Below are 18,619 nucleotides of genomic sequence, written 5' to 3'. Positions count from 1 at the left end.
GAATGTGGACTTAATTGCCCTTTTTCCCCTTAGAGGTGATCCACGCAGGTCATGAACGAGGCACATTGGTTAGGGGCAGGACGTGGCTTGGAATTTAAGGGAAGCTTACGCTGCTGTTTCCCCACAGTCTGTCCCAGGGCTGTCAGCTTAGCACCAGCCACAAAATGCTGCGGAAATTATTTTGAAAGAGAGAAAGCGGGGGCAGGGGAGTGTCCTATTTTAAATAACCAACACAATCCAAAGTATGCAGTTTCCCAACTGAGATTCTCAGCTAAGTAACCAGGAACGGTATCGATGTGCTACAGGAGCATGGGTTCTCTTCCCTACAGCAAAACAGTTTGCATCATCTTGGTCACCCATTGGAGATGTTTTAAATGTTAGAGAACATTGCATTTGAGACAAACCCTCCTAGTAGATCCCGAAGGCTCAGACTCTGTCCCTGACTGGGCTCGCAGTATATAGGAATCACTGAGATCGTCACACAGTTATTAATGTTACAAACAATTGTCCAGATCATGAAGTCTGTGATCATGATGGTCCCTTCTGACCGGAAAGTCTATGAGTCCATCTGGGCAAAACTCCCAGCGAAATCAATGGGAGTCTTCCCTGAATAAGGACAGCAGCATCAGGCCCCATCAGAGTCACAGCAAGGTGCTTTTAAGGACAGAGCACGTTGTATGTTGCCTGGATATTTTTGTCTTGTGTTTACATTAACTGTATTGCAACAAAGTATTTCCATTTGGGTTTCATTTCCTTTCTACTGTATTTTCTTATGTCAACGTATGAAAAGAAAATTCAGATTTTAAAGCCAATTAAAAGTGGTTAATGAAGTAGAAAACACACCGTGTTTTCTACTATTTCACCCATCACATAGTTTCCAGCCATGTTTGAGGTTTTACAGTTGTACTGTAACGTGTTATTGATGCTCATAATGTAGATAAAGTACCGTGGAAAAGTTAGCACTTCTTATTAACCTCTGAATTCCTGTTACCTCAAATGGTAATCTCATCAGAGTTTACAAGCCAAGCAGAATCAAGCCCAGTAGGATAAAAGCTGAGGGAAATCCTTGTGCAGTCAGTAATGGCGTTGATGACTAACAGCAGTGGTACTCCTCTCTCTGAGTCACTGTTGATGTCCCCAGAGTAATCCTATGGGTGCTGGGTTGCTGGAAGTGAGATGTAAAACTGAGGGCCTGATGCTTACGGTCTCCTGGTCAAATTCCAGCTTGGATAATTATATTCTGTTCGCTTACAGTTCCCCCAGGAATTTCAACTGTGTATGGAATTCCTCAGTTCTTCTCCTAAACCATTGTGTAGAGTTGTTGTATTTATAGTTTATATTGTGGTAGGGCTTAGAGGACTCCACTGTATTGAGCCTCATCATGCTAGCCATTGCACAGACCTCTAGTAAGTGACCGTCTCTACCCCTGAGAGCTTACCATCTAAAACAGGGAGATGAATAGATCCCTGGAAATCCACAGGTATCCATCCACTTTATATCCACAGATAGCCGAATCCACGGCTGTGGATATCCGTGGACCTTTTTTGCGGTGTGGATGCAGATACAAATTTTGTATCTGCACAGGGCTCTATGGATGAAGCAAACAAGTAGGTAGAAGGACTGATCTGTAGACACATGAACAAATGGATATAAACTGGCCATGGATAAATTCAGGCTGGAAATTAGAAGACTGTTTCTAACCATGGGGGGGTGAGATTTTGGAACAGCTTCCTCGTGGGAGTTGTGGGGGTAAACAACTTAATTAGTATCAAGAGGGAGCTGGATAAATTTATGAGTGGGATTGTATGACAGGGTTGTTTATGATGGTAGAGGGCAGGGTTCAGCCGCCTTGGAGCTCAGTTCTGGTTTCTGTTTTATGTTCCTGAAAACTCAGGCTTCAGGGTTTCAGCCAGCCACCAGCTGGGATCAGGAAGGTATTCACTACCCCACTACCACCACCCACCATGTATTCTGATTTGTTTCTTTTATGGTCTTCCTCTGAAGAGTCGGGTGGCCATGGCTAGCAACCGGACATCAGGTGGGGTGGCCAAGGGCTCTGAGGTGGCGCCAAGCAATTCTCTCATTCAGGTCCTTGGCTGGCTGATCCTGCTCTCATGGTCAGGGTCTAACTGATCCACCACATGTGGGTAGAGAAGGAATTTTCTCCCAGGTCAGATAGGCAGTGACACTCAGGCAGGTTTCATCTTCGTCCACAGCATGTGGGTACAGGTTACTTGCCAGGATTATGTGGGTTCATCTCACTTAATTCTGTCCCTTCCATTGTGAGGACTCCCGCACTAGTGCATGTTAATCCTTCCTGTTCTCTCTCCTGTGGCCCATAACAGTCTAGTCACTGGTGGGCTCTAATACTTTGGTCTAATTTTGGTTGTTGGGTTTAGTGTGCGGGTGCTGGGTGGTGTTGGTGGCCTGTGATATCCAGGAGGTCAGAGTCGATGATCTAGTGATCCCTTCCAGCCTTAAACTCTATGATTCCATGTAGCTGTAATCACAAGTGGTGTGTGCAGATTTAGCTATGCTGCCTTTCACCCCAGAGGCGGCTGCATATCAGTGGAGGGCAACGTGTACGCACAGTACGAAATTTGTAACACATGAAGGGATTCATTTGTATGACAGGCACTAGAGAAAGGCAAGCTCATTATCTGATCATTACAGTTACCAGCCATAGCAAAAAGCAGCAATTCACACAAAGGACAAAATAGCAACATTTCAGAAGTGAAATGAAGCTGTTTTTAATGCATAGTGATTTTTTTTTAAACCCGCTAGCTATTCATTCTTTGACTGTTACAGATCTTGACTGTTTGAGCTACTTATAGAAAAACTATGTGGAATCCAGGCTGACCCTCTGCTTTCCAAATTTTAGCGTGGTGCAAGTTTAAAGCAGATGAGTTAGAAACCCCTGTAAATGGAGAGGGTCATAGAAACAGCAAATGCATTCTAAATCTGGTGTCATGAAATTCTGCTGAAATAACGCAGCTTCCTCCTGGAAGTGCTTCTTACTGTAAAGAAGGGAGTGGAAACGGGGCCGTTTGGATTCTAAATGTCTGATGGTTCTGAAGGGAGTTTTTATGTGTGACCCTGCCAGGAGAAAGTATATCTTCTGGAACTCCAATAACTTTTTCTGAGAGCCACTGGCAGACTGGCAACCACCATCTGCTTTCCGCTTATCACTATCTGCAATCATTTCTGTCTTAGAATTTTCTTTGACACATTGAGAGTCAAGGGAAATGCAATCCAGAGCCCATGAAAAGGTGTTCAGGACAAGCAGATGTGACAGTAGAATTGATGAATCTCCTCTTGAGCGGAATTTCAGATGCTGGTGGAGTGGCAGTGGCTGTGAAGCTGGTTATTATGGTCCAGCTGCAGATGAAGAGATTGAAGAAGGCAGCTTCAAATAGACCTGCTGAAGTTACCAATTTCCTCTTCTTTCCTGGCATCTTTGAATTTGAGTCATGATTTGATTATGGAAAGTTAGCAGGATCTCAGCGTCAACAGATCATTAACTGGTGCCTGTGCTAGAGACAGACATTTCTAGGAGATTGTGGGGGAAGGATGGGTTGGCATCACAATCTGAGAAAGCTCACGGTACTCTCTCCACCATTGGGGCCAGATCCTCAGCTGTTGTAAATTGGCATGGCTTCAGTGGAAGTTAGTAGGACAATTCTGATTTATACCAGTTGAAGATCTGACTCAGAGAGCCCTAAGCCAATGATATTCAGATGCCAAATCCTGTACTCTCCTGAATAAGGAACAGAATGAAAGAAGGAGCATATGTGTTCCTTGATCAAGAATGGGATGAGAGGGGTGATCAGTCCCCTCCATGATGACCAAGGAGGCTTTCTCTGAGGTAAAAAGAAAAGGAGTACTTGTGGCACCTTAGAGACTAACAAATTTATTAGAGCATAAGCTTTCGTGAGCTACAGCTCACTTCATCGCTGTAGCTCACGAAAGCTTATGCTCTAATAAATTTGTTAGTCTCTAAGGTGCCACAAGTACTCCTTTTCTTTTTGCGAATACAGACTAACACGGCTGCTACTCTGAAACCTTTCTCTGAGGTAGCTCCTTTCAGATGACAGAGTTGCTGGGTCAGATTGTTGCCACTGATCTGTTGTTAAATGTGTTGGAGTTACTCCTCGGGGAATTCTGCGGCACTGCGCATGCGCAGAATTTATGTCCCCCACATATGTCTTTGCTTCCCTGCAGAAAAATGACTTTCTGATGGGGAAGCAAAGGAAAGTCACAAGAGCGGTCATGCAACCCTCCCCAGCAGTATGTTTCAGGTATCCAGTTCAGCTGGCAGAGAGATAAATCATTGTGGGGCAGGATGCAAGACTGGAGAAGACCTGGCTGGTGGCTCCTTCCCTGCGTCAGGCTCAGCTGCTAGTCCTGGTTGGGCTGGGGAGGATGGAACTTCCTCTTCCCCTGTATGGCATTTGGGGCTGAGTCAGACCCATCCCCAGATTTCTCCCCCAGCTGTAGGATGCTCCTCAAGCTCACACACACACTTTTTGCACCCATCATGCCTCAACTGCAGGGGGAGGGATCACTGTACAGGAAACTGCTCCCCCATCTGCCCAACTCCCATGCACCCAGACCCACCCGCCAAGCCTCATCGCCCCACACCCAAAACCCCTCACCGACGAGCCCCACTCCCCCTGCACCTGGACTACCCCAAAGAGCCACCAGCACCTGGATTCCCACCCCACTGAGCCCCACTCCTCCAGCATCTGGACCTCCACACTGAGCCCCTCACACTCAGATCCCCCTTCCGAGCACAATCCCCCCCAGACACACACACACCCCACTGAGCCCCAAACACCTTCACCTGGGCCCCCCTTCAGAGTCCCATTACCATTGCACCCAGAACCCTCCAACAAGCCCCTGTGCATCCACCCCCTGACACCCAGATCCCACACTGAGCCACCCACACCCAGATTGCCCCACACAGAACCCTCTCAACACACATGTGGATCTTCCCACACTAAGCCACTCCACACTTGGATTTTGCCTTGCTGAGCCTGCCTGCACACACCTGGTGCACCTGGCAAGAAGGGACAGGGCCCTGGGATTTTTCTGGGGCAGGCCCAGTCTTTGCGCAATGTCAGGGTTAGGTGCAGCCTCACTGCTGAGTCCATATCCTGGGTGGGAGCCATGCAGTGATCTCCCACTTCTGTGCAGCCAGTGGCCTGTGCTCCCCTCTACCATGCTGGAGCCTCCACATTTCTTTGACAAATAAAATTTGCAGATTTTTGCAGAATTTTAAAATATTGTGTACAGAATTTTTAATTTTTTGGTGCAGAATTTTTAATTCGATGGTGCAGGATGCCCTCGGGAGCACACAGTGATGCTCAAGGGTTACAGAAGGCTCTCAGAAAGTGTGCTGCAGAGAAATCCTGTCTTACAATCACATGGGACAGGCTTTCAAAAGAACTCTGGGACATATGTTCAGGTGCTCAGCACACACAGTCAGGGCTAGGTTTTCAGAAGAGCTCAGTTCCCATCCAGCCACCTAAATAGGAACCAGATTTGAAAAAGATTGTGTGCTGAGCTCTTTTGCAAAGTTGACCTCGGAGTCTCTATCTCTGTCTCAGTGGGAATTGGTGGGTGCTGCGCACTTTTTGAAAATCTGGGTTTAACTCTTTTTCAATCTCTCTCTTTTGAAAAGAGGGGATCCAGTTAGAAGCTTTGTCACAGACCCAAGTCAACCCAATAGAAGGGCTTTGCAAAGACCTGATGTTTTGGGTCACTTGTGGGTCACTGTCGTCTTTGATGCCAGTAATTCTGCTCTCCCAAATTATTTCCCAGAGAACTCTGGCCAGATACTCCAATCCGACCCTCCAAGCTCACACTCGGGGTGGTTCGTCCATCAGCACCCCCGTGGGGCATGCTCTAGTATCATGTATGCTCCTTTTCTGAGTCTTTTAAACACTCTTTGCACCATCTAATTTAAAGAACACAGGTTTGGGTTGGCATTCAGAGCCAAGTATTTGATTATAGCAATCTTAGAAATAAATGGCACCTAATGTGACCTGGGTTTAGCTGTAAAAACTTGGAGTGCTATGATACCGTTTAAAAGCTAAAGAAAAAAGCCTGATTCAGCTCTTGGTACCAGCTAAGAGTCTCAGCAAAAAAAGCCAACAACAGCTCTGCATATACTTGAAAAATCTGTACAAGCAGCTCTTCACTTCAGCCTGATTGCCTGGTGCATGGAGTGCACTCACTGCATGAAGGGCATCAGGGAAAACATCTTCCCCCTCAAAAGACTCTCTGGAGCCCTCTGATTAATTTTCATGCGTGGCGTTCCTTCCTTTTTTCTTTGTCCCTCCCCATAGCTTCCAGAATGTCTGAGTAGGTTTGAGAGGTTTAGATTTTTAACGGTAAAGGTGGATAAAAGTCTATTTCACTACACGCACAAACCAAAAAAGTATTTCATCAATAGTCATCAGAATGTGCAGGTGGGCAAAGTAAGAAAAACGCTGACTGAGAACTTCTTAGAGTTTGATTTAAGGATGTATTTTAAGGGTGATAAAGCTTTAACTTTTGAATATCAACATCCGATGTTATTCAGTAATTATTGTCTGGTCCCTTCCTCCCCCCACCCCCATTGACTGAGAGAATATCTTTTAATGGACCAACTTCTGTTGATGGGAGAGACAAGCTTTCGAACTAAACAAAGCTCTCCTTAGACCTGAAGAAGAGCTCTGTCTCGCTTGAAAGCTTCTCTCTCTCACCAACAGAAGTTGGTCGAATAAAATTACCACCTTACTCACCTTGTCTCTCTAATATCCTGGAACTGACACAGACAGCTACAACAACAGCCCATTGGCAGCCCTCCATAATTTTCCACAGCTGTGAAAATGTAAATCAGTAAAAATTTTAAGAAATTAAAACATGGATGTTATCTGTTGAAATTGTATAAAAAAATCCAATTCTGCCATTCCTGTGTATGAGCTCTACCCCAGTCACCTCTGTACTTTATCAATGCATCTTCTCTTCTCTGTCATCTTTCTTCCCACCCTTAATCCCTCTAATTTTTTTCTTTGTCATATTCTGTCTCCAGTCTTTTTTCGTCTCTTCTCCTCTCCATTGTACTGCCACTTTAGATTCAATATATGTAAGATTAGAAGTAGAGCTCAAAATTTTTCAACAGAACAATTTGCCATCAAAAAAATGAAGTTTTGTTGACATCAGAATGTTGATTTTGACACTTTTGACAGGAAAAAGTTGAAACGTTTCATTTCAACATCATCATTTTGATTCATTTAGTTTCAACTTTTACATTCTATTAAAATATGAGTGTTGATATATTTATATTTAATACTATGTATACAATATGTTATATTTGATATTTGAAATGACATGTATCTAGACAACGCTGCCAGTTACATTTTTTTGAATATTCATTTATGAGAAATGTCTGGCTTTGTGTTTCAATTCAGAAGTCATGAGTCGTTTTCCCCGCCTCCCCCCTGAAATGTCAGAATTTCCCAAGGAATGAAAGTTCCAGATTCCAACCAAGTCTAGTAAGAAGGTCCCTTTTGAGATGTCTCAGATGCTCTGGTTGGAGTGGCTGATAACTGGCACATTCAGATCCATGTCTGGCATTTGGCAGTCTTGTGCTGTCAAAGTGATGTGGCATTTCCGAACAGCCAGGGTGGCAAGTCATCTGAGCGAATCATTGTAGCATTTGATTAACACTCAACTTGCCTTTAAGATTTGACTCCTCCTGGAATGAGAGTGAATTTGATCTGGTGTTGAAAAAAATTAATCAAAGCAAACCAAGGAGTTTCTTGCTGTTAATTTTTAGGTCTGAAAATTGTCACAACTGAATCGTTGTGCATTCAGAGAACCTATTGCTGAGCCAAGCTCAGATGTGATGTAAGCAGGTATGATGCTCTTGATTTCAGGGGAATTACACCCATTTACACTGGGGTTAAATTTAGCCCACTGTATGGATGCATACGTTTAGATAGTCCATGTTTCTTGTACTAGCCCTTTGCCACGATGCCTGCTGTGAGAAAACTCTATGTGGCAGAAAAATTCTTCCCTATCTCTCATTTCACAGCCAAGACTGTTCTCTCAAGTTAGGGTCTGGGAAGATCCCAGAATGAAGGGCAGCATGTATATCACTCTTTTGCTCTTTCTTGAGCATAAACATTCAGCCACAAATGTTACCCAACTCCTTTCTTGGGCATTCCCACTCAAACAGTTTAAAGCGAGATTTCCGTGTGGTTTCCACTGTTCCATGTCAGGTGAGTGGCTAGAATTAAAGCTAGCAATCTCTGGGCTGGATCAGCCTCTCACTTACACTAATTGAAATCCATTAAGTCAACTGAGTTACAACCATATACAACTGGTGCAAGTGAAAGAAACTGAGGCCCACAACTTGCATGAAAGAATTAGCAGGAAGCTGGGACAAATAATTTTGCTGTGTATGAATATTGTTTTGTGGCAACAGCAGCCGTATTTTTAAATGTCCAGTCTGCCTTCTGCGGCGGCAATGTGGGCCACAGAATGAACTGCATGTGCATATCTGAATAGTCACACCCACCATTAATTTCACAGGCATAAAATTGCAGGTGCAAACAACACTTGCCAAAAAGCATGGGCTGGCCTCAGCCCGTCTGCAAAATCAACCCCTAATTAGCAGCCAGAGAGGACACTGAAATGAGAAGTACAAACCTCTGAGGCATGGGAGCGGGGTTACCCGTTGCCCTTTCTATTTGTTTCTATGGAGAAGTGCTTCAGTTGCATCCATGTGAAATTGACCTGACCTGCATCTGGGGACAATATTCATCAGTTAGCATCTCTTACTAAGAACGACTTTCTCAGTAAGGCTTGGGTCAGAAAGATGATTGCACATAATGATTATGTGCCCCTCCATTTCTACCTACTCCAGAAATGTCACGGTAATTAAAGGGCCACTTTTACCTACAATTCAACCAACTTTGAAATGGAAAAAAAAAATAGGGATTGAGTGGTTTATTTAATGCATAAGAAATATATCCCTGGGAGAGCACAATTCAGAAAAGAAGATAACTTGTGCCCAGTGGGTCTATCTTTGATGTAGCTCTCTTGACTTCAGATGAGTCACACTACAGATTAATTTGACCCTGTTTTTCACTCTATCAGCTTTTGTGTCAGGGAGAGAAACAGTAGCAAGGGATAATGTTAATAACTTCAACTTTAACCCTATAACTTCCCTGTACATGAGCTTTTGAATAAATTCTCTTCTCCTGAATGTTTGAACTGTTAAAACTAGTCATTTTTAAGTGAGAGGGATCTGGAAAAATGGAGATACCAGATCTACATTTTTTTAAATGGTCATCTAAGATTCACTCCAGCTGCTGAACTACTGAAGAGATTCACTTGCAACTTTTCCAGAAAGTCACTTCATGTCCTAACATACACTTCAGTCCTGACAGACCCACTCCCTCTTTCCATTTAGTGGCCTGTTCCTCTGGTCTAAAGCCACAAGTCCTGGTAACTTTTCCATTGGGTCACTCTGCTGCCTCTTTACAGTTGAAAAGTCACTTCATATCCCTCCTTACTGCCATTTCTGTGAGAAGCACTAATCAATATACCTTTCTCTCTCTCTCTCTCACCATGGTATCTAAGGGCTAGATCCATAGCCCACTGAAGTCGCTTGAAAGATTTCCATTGAATTCAGTAGGTGTTGCATCATGGCCTAAGAGTACTGAATCAGTTTCTCTCCCAGATTGGTTGGGTGCTGGTTCTTCCCAAGGGATGACCCAGAATCAAGACCGGGTCCAGCCCAACCTAGGAATGCAGGTTGCTAGAATGACTGAGAATTCCATTTCTTCAGATTCTTTCTGCTTGTAATACTCACTGGAGGCCACCCAAGCTCCCATGGGTTTGAGATTTGCCCATCAGTATTTCTACCAAGCCATGGAGGGACCCAGCCTCAGTGTCCACACATTGTGATAGATGTGTTTGTCTGCAGGGAGGGGGTTAAAGAAGCTACAGTGACATAATTTCACACTTAGAACTGGCCAGAAAAAAATGGGATTCCCCCCCCCTCAGTATAGACCAGACCCTAGTATGCTCTCTGGAAGTAACACACTCAGAGAGAAATTAACGCTTTGAAGGTGAAAGTAACACTTCCAACATTTAATATGGCTAAATGGAAATTTTGAGGGGGAAAATCGTTCTTTACAAAACCCCACTTTCTGACAAAAAAGCCACTCTGTTCATGACGTTAAGAATGAGAAAATGGATAAAAATCTTGTCTCATTCTGATTTTACCAGTGTGACTCAGAAGTAACTCTGCTGAAGTCACTGGGAAAGCACCAGTGTAAAATGGGTGTATTGGGGTCGGAATAAACCTCTAAAGCGCAGAGCTGCACTTTCCAGTTTACATCTGTCTGGCCCTCAGACCACATATTTCACCAGGCCCTGCCGATATGAAGACATCTAACTTGTCTAAATAATTTTTAACTTGTTCCCTATTTTAACTTCCCTATTTTAGCTTCAGATCCTACCTCATTTTCTCTGGCATTCACTATGTTAGACATCCTGTCACTACTAACCTTTTTGGTGAAAACTGAAACAAAAAAGTCATTTAGCACATCTGCCATTTTCACATTTTCTTTTGTCTTTCCCTCCTCATTGAGTAATGGCCTACCCTGTTCTTGGTCTTCCTCTTGCTTCTAATGTATTTGTAGAATGTTTTCTTGTATAGACAGATGCATGTGTCCTGGTCTCACCCACCATGGTATAATACAGGTCATTGTGCATAGAGCAGGTTAGCTTCAGTTTGATTAACAATGTCAAAGGTGTCAACGATCAACACAATGAAAGGTCTTTTTATCTGTAGGCTGTGCACCAGAGAGGAGATTTGCTGCATTATATGGTGATAAGAAATCGTTGCCCTTTCCTTTCAAACAATAATGCCGCTTGTATAGCACTTTTCATGCCTAGATCTAAAAGGCACTTATAGAGGTGGGTCGGCAGCATTATCCCTGTTGGGCAGATGGAGAAGCTGAGGTCCAGTGGGATCAAAGGGCACAAGTTCCCCTAGGGGCTGGTTCTGGTGCCCTTGTTCGCATTTAATAGCACCTTATTTCATGAGAAATCACAGTGATTGCAGAGGGATTTCTTGGTGAGTAAGGTCTCGTAAATACAGCACAGGAATGGAACTCGGTAGCCATGGGTTCTGTTGTGATAATTGGGCCTACAAATTTACCCTAGCTGTGAGCTCGACTGTAAAAAGTGAGTGAACGTTTATAAAATGTCACAATAACCTAGAATATCAAATGTCAATGGGAAAAGGGGCAAAAGAGAGACAGACTGGATTAGTCCAAACAAAAAGGCCTCCTGATGTAACTCAAGAACTGTGTTACGATCAGGCTGGGTAAACAAGAGAAGCGTGGGGCGAAAAATCAGTGAATTGGTATGTCAGAAATTAGACCTAATTGGTGAACAAAATAATGAGAGGATGGGCTATGCCCCCCTTCACTGTCTTTGGGGTTCTCAAAAAGACAAGGCTTGGAGGGATTAACAAAGAAGCTGTCTGACAGCAACTGGGAGGTGGGAGAACAGGAAGAAGCCACCCCCACCATGTCCTGGGGATCCACTTTGATACCACGGGGCAGTTGTCATACTAATCGTGAGAGTTATTCTGATCAGACTGGCCCAAAGAAAGGGAGCCCAGATGGCCTCACCACCTCCACCAGCTATAGCTAAACCCCAAATGCCAGCACTGCTGTAAGCCTGTGACCATGGAGGCAATGGAAAGCAATGCCCTGAATAGCCCAATGCTGGTATGCATTAGCCAAGTCTTGGAGTGGCTAAGAAGACCAAGTGCCATGCTTGTGTTTCTCCAGCAGTGAGGTTGCAAATGAGAGTTGGCACCAGAGACAGAAGTTGTATGTTCAGTCTTTTCTGTTCTTTTCTTGCCCTTCTTCTGTGTTTGGTTTTGTCTTTTAGGAAACGAGGTTGGACTTCAAAATCTCCAGCCCATCACAACTAACGTTTCTCATTTCTCCAAAAAGAACAGTTATTACCATCTAAAAGATGGTCAGATGGTGGGGGTCGGGGGGTTCCTTCTAAAAACGCTCTCCAGCTGAAGGGAAAGGGAACAAAAAATGTTGTTAAAATGAAAATTGTACTTGATACTTTACATTTTAAAGGCTTTCACTGTTTTTCCTTCTTTTTCTGTATCTTTACGGAAAAGTTAAAAGGACGTTGAATGGCGTATTGCCATGGTACTAAGCATGCTGAGGTCTCTAGGTACGAAACTCCAACCTTTGTTTAACAGAGTTTAATGATGGACAGCAATTGGGTTATGTTAACACTTTGAGTTTCTGGGCCCATCTCTTCCATCTGAATTAATACAACAGTTTGGTTCCTGGCTCTGATACTGGTCTGCTGAGTGATTCACTTCCCATCTCCTGTTCCTCTCTCATCTTCTGTCTTGTCTGTTAGGACTGCAAACTCTTCCAGATACTGACTTTCTCTATTTCTAAAACTATTCCACCCTCCGCCCCCCCCCCCCCGTTCATCAGACGTTCTTGTCAACTGCTAGAAATGGCCCACCTTAATTATCGCTACAAAAGGTTTTCTTCCCTCCCCCATCCCCCCGCTGGTGATGGCTCATCTTAAGTGATCACTCTCCTTACAATGTGTATGGTAACACCCATTGTTTCATGTTCTCTGTGTATCTGTGTATATAAATCTTCCCACTGTATTTTCCACTAAATGCATCCAATGAAGTGAACTGTAGCTCACGAAAGCTTATGCTCAAATAAATTTGTTAGTCTTTAAGGTGCCACAAGTCCTCCTTTTCTTTTTGACTTTCTCTTGCTTTGTGTTACAATGTACAGCGACTAGCACAACAGGGACACAGACAGGGTCTCCAGCTGCTACTGCTAATTAATGAGATGCAGCCTGACTAAGGGTATTGGAATCTGGTTCATACCCATAATGAGTCAATGACAACGACAAAGCCAAAATTAGAGCTGAGGTCGCCAGCCTCTTAGGTCACTCCCTGTCCACCGCGCCATACACCCTCTCAAGTGTTGCCTCCGGGTTGTACGCAGTTGAAGGTCACGTTTTGCAGTCATATAGCCAAAAATGCTTAAAATTGTAATTATCCCTTCCCTGTTCTCAGAGGCTAATCCTTGGGCAAGGATCCTGTCTTATACATCTACTGTTGCTTTATCTGTTCCTTCTCAGAGCTTCTCAAACAGCCCAGTCAATTGAGCAGAGCTGTAGAACCAGCAACAGCTTATGAGTAACAGAAGGCCATGTGATAACTACAAATTGATTCCATTGTCATCACTTTTCAGACACTGTTGTGTATCCCCCTCTCCTCTCCACCTGGAATTGCTGTCATTAATCCAGTCAACAGCATCCAGGGCAGAAGGCCCATCACTTGTCTCCAGGCAGAGACCTTCAGTGGTTTGGTTTCAAGCATAGGACAACGTTTTGTTTTATTTTAAAAGCTCCTGCAAATTGAACTGCGTTTTTATGACACCATAACACCAGGCACTTATTACACTGAGCAGAAATAATTCAGCCTGAATTTATTAGGCACAGCTGAGAATGTACAAGGACATTTCTGGCACTCTTGGGTGGGTCTGAATTTTAAAACATTTCCAAAATGTTTGTGATGGTGACTCCTTTAAATTGTACTGTATTTCAGGGGAGAAGTCGGTAGCTACACCTGCAGCTTTCTACACTCTTGTTCTGTGCTGCTAGGGCAGAATTAATGGTCCAGTCCAGCAGTGTTATGCCACTCTGGTGATGCAAGCGACTGTAAAACCCACTTTAACGGGGTAAGGCCACCAGTGCGTAGCTGTGAATCTGGCCCATGATTTTTATTTTCCTGCCACATGCTATAAAGTAATAACTTTGGCTAGAAAAGCACTTCTTTAATTGCATTTCTTTTTACAGTTCTTACTGCAGCTGGCCACGGAGAATAATCAAACAGGTGTTTTCATTTTACACTCTCTAGTCTTCCATTAAAGCCTTATAACACTTTTTGAAAAGCTCCCTTTTAGATTCCCCCTCCTTTCCTGTTTTTAAGGCTCTCCTTGTGCAACGGCTGAGTTCCAGCCGCCAAGATTTCAGAATGAGGGATTGCATTTCAAAAACGGGCTGTCAAGGACGTACAACAGTTGCACTTTCTAGTCCTGATGGCATAGGAATTTCCCTGAAACCCTGGTTTCTTCCATTTTGCTAACAGTCTTTGCGGGTGATTCTTTGCTCAGCTCTACTGTATGTAGTGCACTTTTGGAGAAGAGTCCTGCCTACCATTAAGCTCTGTACATCACTTGTATTTATCTGGCTTTGCAGACTCCGGGGCAATCATCTCCAGTTCCATACAGTGGCGTAGCCAGGTGGAAAAAACACGGGGAGCAGAGATTATAAAAGGCGCCACCTGCTTGTATTCACCCGGCGGCGCTCCAGGTCTTCGGTGTTGGGTCTTTCACTCTCTCCAGTCTTCGGAAGCACAGAAGGATCCCCCGCCGCCGAAGACCGGAGTGAGTGAAAGACCCGGCACCAAAGTGCCGCCGAAGACCCAGAGCGAGTGAAGTACCAGACATATAAGGCTTCATGGGGGGCATGTCCTCCTTGGGACTACCTCTTTTCCTTAAGGCCCCAATTCACATCCCACTGAAGTCAATGCAAGTCCATTCATTGACTTCACTGGGCTGTTGAATGGGCCCTTGTTCCCTGTCTCATGGACTCTCGTACTATGTCAGGTTTATCTCCTTGCACACTTTTTCTTTCAATCCATGTTTCTCACGTAGCGCCTAATCCACAAGACTTTACCCAGGGCCAGATTGTGTCTCTGCATCAGGCATGGCTGAGGACAGATACAGTCTCTGCACCCTCTCGTTCTAACGAAGCAGGGTGCAGGCATAGCTTGTTGGCCACAGTGTTGTTGTGTGTGCTGTGGTCTCCTCACAGTGGCATAGGAAGCTGTAGGAGGTTCATTAACGGCACAATCTGGCTGTCCGTGATCATTCGCTGCTTCTCCTCAAGCTTTACTGAAGTCAGTGGGAGTCTGAATGAGCCAAGACCTCATGAGTTGAGTGTTAGTCCAAGAACTAACGTTATGGTCCCATCTCTGTCGCTCTAGACGAGAAATGCAGAGCCAGCACTCCACCCTTGAAATAGAACAGGTTAATTTCAACAACCCTCCAAAAGTGTACCTGCACAGGGTTAACAGGGCCATTTCATCTCCTGGTGATGGTGGCAGGGAATTGGACGCTACTAAAATAAAGCGTTAGCAGTGAAATTCTGACTTGCCCAGAAATGAGTGTGCACAAGACATAATTCATTTTAGCCTGTTGGCTTTTCTTGTAGTATTGATGTTGGCATCACAAAAAGATACTGGAGTAAATTAATACCTGAAGTAAACACTATTTAGCTTCAGTGGAGTTACACCAGGAATGAATTTAGTCCGTTATTTCGAAAACAAAATAATTTGCAATAGCCTGCTGATTTGAAGAGATAAGAGAGAAAAATGCTTTTATATCCAATACATTTTGGAGGCACATCAGTGGTTGATAGAATTACTTTTTATGGACTTTACTTGCCAAGATCATTTCTCATCCATTCCCCTGCACTGGGGATTGAACTCTGATATCATCAGTATTATCAAGGCAGGAAATGTGATAAAAAACTGGAAATGCCTCCAGTTTCCTTCTGATTATCTCTTTGGTCTCGCAGTCAAACTCTTCCTGTCTTGGGACTAGAGACACCTGCATTAGTCACTCATTTTCAGCAAGGACCTAGACATTTTCAGCAAGCGTGACCAATAGACGCCTTTTGATAATGTTTCCTCACAGGGAAATGGGCAGTTCCCCAAGAGACCTGTTTGATGTGTCTCCTCAATGATTTTGGAGGTTCTTCTCAATATGGTTTGGAGATTTATCCTTGGAATTATCAAAAGACCATCTCAATTTGTGTGCTCATGTGGTTCGATGATGACTTTGCAGAGTGGTCTTTAGAATATTTTGGGGGCATCTTAATGCAGTGGTTTAAGGTTTTTGATCAGTTTGGGTGGTCTTTAGTATTTCACCGAGCCTGGTCTCTGAATGGCATGGGAAAGGAGACAGAGCAAACTAGGTCTCTGCACAGACACTTGTTGTGTCATCTAAGATAGGTGTTCAGGGTGTGCTTTCAGTGTGTTCTCCCACAGAGCTTTCTAGGACATCCCTTGGAATAGATTCAGGTGCATCTTCAAAGGACTTTGAAATCTCTCTTGTGCTTCATTTTGAGGTTGTCTAGAGTGTCCTTTTAAGTTAGCGTAGGTTTTCTCATTGGATTGAGGGGAAGGGAGTTGGATGCTTGGGAGTATTGTTTATGATGGTACTTGGGAGATCTGCATTAGATTGTTTTTTTTGTTTAGGCACCTGAATGAAGGAGCTAAATATTCAAAAGTGTTCAGTGCCCAGCTTCTCCCATTGTTCTCAATAGTGGGGGAAGAGGAATTCTCCCTTGTTCTCAATGGGAGCTGCTGTGTGCTGAGAGCATCTGAAAATCTGGATCTTAAGCTCTCTTCAGAGAGCAAATTCTCTCTAACTAACTAGTGATTGGCTAACACAGTGAGAGGCACCAAAGAAATACCATAGCTGGACAGATCAGCACAGGTAGATCAGGTGGAGTGGGTTTCAATATCTCCATAGAAGGTTTTGGAGTGGTTACTTTAAATGGACAGGCAACATTTCTTTGGCGTTCTTTTAGGATCTTCTCACAGTGGTTTGGATCTCTTTTGTGCCTCTAGAAGGGAGACAATAATCTTCCCTTACATCACACAGTGTTGTGAAGCTAGATACATTCATGGACGTTTGTGAGGCAGTCACGTGCTACAGTGATGGAAACTGTATTACTGTCTAGCTAGGTGTCCCATCAGAGTGGCTTTTGGAGATCTCTCTGCATTGCTTTAAGGGGTGAGTTTCTGGAATAATGTCCATGCAATCCCGTCACCGTTTAGGGGTTTTCATTGAATGCTTTTGAGGCAGTGTTTCTGGAATGGTTTGAGTGAGTCCCCTCATCACCATGTTATCTGAGCCAATAGCGTTTACCTCTGTCTCCCCTATGAATGTCTCTGTGGGCCAATTCTCAAGGTGGATTTGGGAAGTTCTGTAGGTGGGGAACAGTAAGAATTCATGTGCCCCTGGACTCTGGGCTCTATACCATATGGAATCAACCCTGTAGTAAGAATGGTTTCAAGAGCTGTCTCACTGAGCAGTGTTGCCCAACTAGAGGAAATGTAACAGCTGTCTTTAAAGGGAGCACATCTCGGGGTGGAAATGGAGCCAAACAAGAGACTTTAAATATTTTATTTTGCAGTAAATCCAGTACCTGTTCCTCTCCACTTAATCCACCTCTCCACTAATGTCCTTTATTTCACTGCCTCCTAAACCCCCATGCTGATGAATAAAGGATTCCTACTTTTTCTGAGAACAGTGTGCACATCTGAAAAGTCAATCCATTAGGCCTTCGGTGGTTATTTTAATGAAAGTACTAATCTGTTCAAAATATACAAGCCTGTTGAGCCATCTGGGCTGATTAAAGTTGCATATTGAATTATTAATTTGCTGATTAAATCCTTCAGTTCGCTCCAAGTTCTAAGTGCATCCAAATGTTACCACTCAAAAGCTGCTTTATACAAATGGCTAGGTTTGAGTTTGACTTCACGTGAAATAATGCTGGACTGGTTTAGTATCCAGAGACTATTCACTTTGCCAGTAAGTGGACCAGATCTTTGATTCCAACTAAATCCCCTTTGCAGCACTTAAAAGTGTACTAAGGATGCAGCTGGGGATCTCCCAATCCTAAGGGAATTCCCCAATGGCTTTATGCCACCCCCTGCAGCTCTGTATAGACTTAGGTGGTCGGACATTATTCTAGTGGGGTAAATATCTTAGAAAAATGAAAATCAAGTGTTAGACATATTTATTCAAATAACAAGGCTGTTAGTGTTCATGCTTCAGGGTGTTGCTGATTACCAGCTGGGGTAAGGAAGGAACTTCTGTCACGGTGCATTATGAGCCAGCTGTTGGAGAGAGGATTGGCTGTAGACACCAAGGACCCCTAGGATTCAAAATCACACACCTTTAGTCTCTGCTAAAATCTCTAGTGCCAGCTGAACTGTGGGCCATGAACGCAGTCATGACTCAGGCTAATGGCATTTTCATCTCAATGGAGAAACGTACTGGTAATTCCAGTCGGTTTCTCTTCTGCTGGCAGATGCATCCGCACATTGGCTGAGTAGAATAGAAAAGGATATTTAAAGACAAGTCTTTTCTATTGAGGATCTTAGCTGCACTGCTTCAAAGCCTCACCCAGAAGACGCTGCACCTTGGACTGAAAAGGCAGCTGGCTGCCATCAGACTGGCGGGTTAGGATCCTTAATGTTCCCTTGTTCCTTTTAAACTGATTATACTTAAACATAATTATTATAATTAAACAGAGGGAAATTTGACTATTTGTTCTCTCTCTCTTTCTTGCACTGGTTTAGGGAGGAATCTAATATGCCTCTCAGAAGGTAGTTACCTTGTAATTCCATATGATCACAGTGTAAGGGAGAGCCCGGCCTGATTTATACTCCAGACACAGGCCT

General features: G+C 43.9%; 1 protein-coding gene across 1 annotated transcript in view; it reads left to right on the top strand.

The window, feature by feature from the left end:
- Nucleotides 1–18,619, top strand: part of TMCO4 (transmembrane and coiled-coil domains 4) — an 80,533-nt gene that overhangs the window by 59,516 nt on the left and 2,398 nt on the right. The window lies entirely within an intron of this gene.

The sequence above is a fragment of the Dermochelys coriacea genome, chromosome 18 (assembly GCF_009764565.3).
Source record: "Dermochelys coriacea isolate rDerCor1 chromosome 18, rDerCor1.pri.v4, whole genome shotgun sequence".
NCBI lineage: Eukaryota > Metazoa > Chordata > Testudines > Dermochelyidae > Dermochelys > Dermochelys coriacea.
Note: the sequence above shows the minus strand (reverse complement) of the source record. Positions and strands in the feature narration are given on the sequence as shown.